Source organism: Apteryx rowi, unplaced genomic scaffold, assembly GCF_003343035.1.
Source record: "Apteryx rowi isolate R43461 unplaced genomic scaffold, aptRow1 scaffold_255, whole genome shotgun sequence".
NCBI lineage: Eukaryota > Metazoa > Chordata > Aves > Apterygiformes > Apterygidae > Apteryx > Apteryx rowi.
Genome location: NW_020448919.1, coordinates 129,480 through 134,426, shown reverse-complemented (window position 1 = coordinate 134,426; position 4,947 = coordinate 129,480).

Below are 4,947 nucleotides of genomic sequence, written 5' to 3'. Positions count from 1 at the left end.
AAAATTACCATTGTCCCGTAGAAGATACAGGCTGTGGTAGTGGTGACCATAAGGGAAGGATTTTGAGCAAGGAAAAAGTGTGCTGAAGAGCTAGAAGGCCTCTCTGAATAGGTATCCATTCAAGCCTGGACTCCTAAATCTCCTTGTCCATAGCTTCCTAGACAGCTATTTCCTGCCACCCTCTTCACTCGATATTTTCTACCGATCTCTTGCCCAAAACCTTTTTTTCAGACACAGTAGACATTTCCACCATCTTCCTGTCACTTCAGCATAGTAATTTAGCTCTCTAACTCTTAGCGCTTCTTCTTCTATCATATCAATGAAAGGCAATCTAAAAATTAGTCATCACTTCTCTTCTCTCTTTTACTGTAACATCCTTCTCACATGCTCTGCCAAATACTTTCACAAAAACTGTATACTTTCTAAGCACTCTTAACAAATCAGGATACTGCACAGTACAAGTTTCCCATTCTCTTTTTGAATGTCTCCAGTGACTCTCCTTTTCCACTTTATAAAGCAAAGTGATCTAGTCTTCACTTTATGGTCCTCCTTAAGCTACTAAACCAAGACTTTGTATTCTCATATACTATTACGGCATTGACATCCCTTTCTATTCTATCAATATGAATAACTTCAATTACCCATTTCTCATATTTTCTAAAAAATACTTTATTTTTTCTTCTGTCTTGCCTGCTGTGCTTGAAAAGATCTTTATACAAAAGTCTRCAAAGCTGTTTTATTGCCTTCCTCCAAATCCCTCCTTGAAAGTCTTGACATCTTGACCTTCTTGTACTCTTCTATGATTTATCCTACTGTGTTCTTTTATTGTCCRCAAACATAATAATTTTTTGTGCATGTAATGTGGTTGTCCTGGATGGGCAAGATATTTCCGCCATTGACCTAGCATGGGCTGATATGATGTTGTGCAGKAAAAATGCCTTTTGGCAAATCTCTGAACCTGGTGTTTATTCAGTTTCTTGCCCTCTAAGCTAGTTTCACATCTTTGGCAGCCAGTATATCTGTCTTGAATTAATTTTTATACATAGTTAGGTACAATATCTGAAATAAAACATAGTTGCAGAACCTAATTTTCTTATGTGGCAATTGCTGCCTAAGTTGCTGTATAACAGCAAGATCATAGAGAATTCACATTATGAAAAAACTCTGGGACAGGGGAAATTGACTTATACTTGCTGAACATTTAGGTTTCTTGTTAAGGAAGGCTTGGGAACACCATATTAGGTATGTGACCTGAAACTTATCTTTTAACTGTCCCACATCGTTAGACATTTGAGACATTGTCTAGCTTTGTTCTCCACCTTTTCTTCTCAATAGAAATCAGGAAAATGAACTGGACTAAATACCAAAGCACACATGGTTTGGCAGCTGTATCTGAACCCCCTCTTAAATTCATTGCTTGATAATCCATTCACTAGATTATCTAGTTTTAATAGCAACTTGAACAGCAGATTGTATATTATAAAGCAACAACAACAGAAATGAGGCATGGGCTGTTTTTTGCAAAACTGCCATTGAATAAATAAGGTGACAAATGTCTGAGAGAGATCATATTCCTGCCTCCTTTTTAAAAAATGGATTAAAACTACAGGGGAGTCTCTTCATGTTCTGATGACAGTGTGCTCAGTGTGGAATACTGGAGCACAAGCCATGGGCCATGGAGAAGAATAAATATAAGTAAAAGGAGGAAAGGGATGAGGAAGCACCACAACAGTGAAAGGAAAGTAAAAAGACATTTTATCGCTAATTAAAATGTGTATCAGAAAACAGTAAAGTGAAATCACATTCTGCACACAAATAACATACAAACATTATATGTATTCTGCATTGCACTGTTAGCAGAAGGGGTGAAAGGTTTAATCTGAACAGCATCAGCCTCTAAGACAAAATTTAGTATTACTGATATTTTTAAAAAGTGCAGATTAACTATATGGAATTACTCATCTCTCAAAGCACCCAAAACAAACATTCAGGAAGCCATTTAATATCTTTTTAYGCCTGTGATTTCAGATAAGTCCTCTGTGATAGTAAGGAGTCTAGATAACATATTATATAGTAAACCCATAGACCAAGTATTAATGTACCTTTTGGTTAAAAAAAAATCATGAAGGTGACATGATTTTGGTTTGACTTTACCATTAAATAATGCCACATGATTTTGAACTAACTCACATTTTCTTAAATAATGTTTCAGCTTCTCTCGCACACAAAATAAGACATCCAGTGCCAACACTTCTGCTTCTGTAAGCCAGCCACATAGAAAGATGGATCCATTATAGTATGTTATTGCCGCTTGTGACAGCTCTTCCAACTTCTCTTAAGGATAGATTATCTGAAAAGATGTACCACTGAAACTATCAAAGGTGAAAGTCCTCATGTTTCTATGTTCTTAGATGAAAATTGAAGGCAAGGTTCAAAAAATTTCCAATTTATGAGTCACAGTGAAAAAACTTTTAGAACTACCGACCCAAGTTTCAGTGAGAAGACTAAGAAGAGATGTTAACTCTGGATCTTTAACAATGCAAATGTTTATAAGTAGCTTTTTCCTGTGGGAAACATGTATCTTTCATGCAGCTGGTCATATTACAAAGGTGGTAGTAAATGACTATGCTGCAACAAAGTTCTTAAGAGTAACTGTGGTGAGCTAGTAGCAAAGCCAGTGCAGTTTGAAGGAGCAGAGCATGTGCATCCTTTACAGCCAAGTGATCTCTGCTGGCTGCAGTGGTAAATCACAGAGCCACATTTCTATTACTTCCTGCTCTGTCTGGAGGATTGGCATATGCTGTTCTTCTAGCTAGAAACAGTATCTCTAATTTCAAATGTATTTTGCCAAGATTTTGGGGTATTGATGTGGAATCCTTTTTTGCCTTCTTGCACAAGTATATATAATGAACTCTTTCTGTTAGTGAACAAAGCCACAGTTAGAAACCTTAGGTAAATTTATTAAACTAGCAATTTCATCCTATGACATCCAGGACTATATTCAACCAAGTTGTTCTTTGGGACTCAGACTTATAAGATTTGTTTTATGTAAAGAGTGTGTGCATTCAAATCTTAAAGCATTACAGCATCTCTGAAGAGTCCAGATCATGCTTAAAATTCATGCAGAGTTATCAATAATTCAGAAAACAATTGCCAAAGGTCATTCAGACTACAGCCATTTGAAAACATGCAGACTGTTGACAGATCATCTCCTTTGCACAGAATCATCTCCCTTGAAAAAATACATTATGAATATTAAGACCTTACCAGCTAACAATCATGACTTGGTCAAAGGCTGAGGGGGCAGCTGGTATCAGGGTGATGAAACACTTCACTATAATGCTATTATTAGAGTCCTGTGCAGTAACCCTGTTCTCATGATGTGCCTTTGACCAGGCACTGTATTTGTCTCTCAGCAAATTAGGGAAGCTGGCTCAGCTGGTTGGGAAAGAACTCATTAGGCATGGCAGTTTAGGTGGCAGAAATTTCACAGCTGCAAAGCAGTCCGGAGCCCTCCCAGAAATACAGGTACCATATTCAGACAAATCACTAATCCCAGAGGCCAGCTCTGGCTGCTTTTATGAAGTACTGTGAATCATGATCTTTAGGAAAAATGAATGGCTGCTTTCCAATTTAGCAGCTGGATTGTATTAGTTCACATTTTTAAGGACAAAGGTTATAATAACAAGATCTTGTGTTACTCAATTTTCTCAATTAGGTAACATAGTTACCTTAATGGTTCTGTAACAGTTTGTTGGTATTAGAATAATATAATTTGCTCCTTCTAGGTAATACTAAAGAAGGGAATTCCATGTATGAAGGCAGTGTAAAAGAAAACACACAGCTGGCAGAAGAGAAGAAATAAAAAAGGCATAGGATTGCTGTCACTGGGAAACAAAGTAAAACTACAACAGACAATAATGATAGAGGTGAAGCCTACATTAAAGTATTTTAGGGCCTTGAAAGCACAAGCAAAAAGTTTAAACCTGATACACTCAGCAAAAGTAGATGGAACACAACAGAAAAGTGTGCGTTTTAATGCACACATGCACATACATGCATTTACAGCTGTGTTATAGAGATTAGGACTGGAATGATGGATTTTTCTCTTCTGCTTAGTGCTCCATAGCATTGTATTTTCTATGTGACAGCATTTGCGAGTCTCTAGTGACAGATAAGTGAACAGCAGAATTGATTTCAGTTTTTAGATCATTAAGGTTGTATTGTACAATGCTATATGTTGCTTAGTATTGATAAACTTACTTTGAGTTGTGTCTAATTAGCTTTATATAACAAAACGTGCCTTATAAGCTGTAAAAGTGGTTAATATTTTCTAAAGCACAAGCCATGTTACCGACTGACCCGAAATTTTCTAGAAAGCAGCTGCGTCGGTATGTCTAATGTTCCTAGTGCTTAGTGACTGCTTGCTCAGATTCCCCTTACTGGCGGAAAGAGGGGGCAGAGAGGGGGAAACCTGGAGGGATATTGTGTAGTGTGTGAGAGAAGGCTCCCTGCTCGCTTTTGCGGAACTGAACTTCGTGTCGCGCCCCGGCTCTGCCGCTGCCGCAGCCCGTGCGGGGGCTGCTCCACGCCCGCGCCCGCCCCGCCGAGAAGCCTGGGGAGGGGGCGCTGAGGGCCTTGGTCGCCGGGGCTCAGCCAGCAACAGGCTTTCGCCGGGCACGACCTCCTCCTCCTCCTCCTCCCCGCCTCGGGCAGCTCTTGGCGACCGTCGGCGCCCGGTCACACGGGAGAGGAGCGGGGCGGGGGGAATGAACCTCGGCAGCAGCTCCAGCAGGAGGAGGAGGAGGAGGAGGAGGAGGAGGGAGAGAGGGAGGGAGCAGGGAGGGAGGAAACCCGAGTGCAGGTGACACGGCGCGAGGTTGCTGCGAGGCGGCGCGGCGGCCGGGGCCGGGGCCGGGGCCGGGGCCGGGGCCGGCAGAGGCGGGC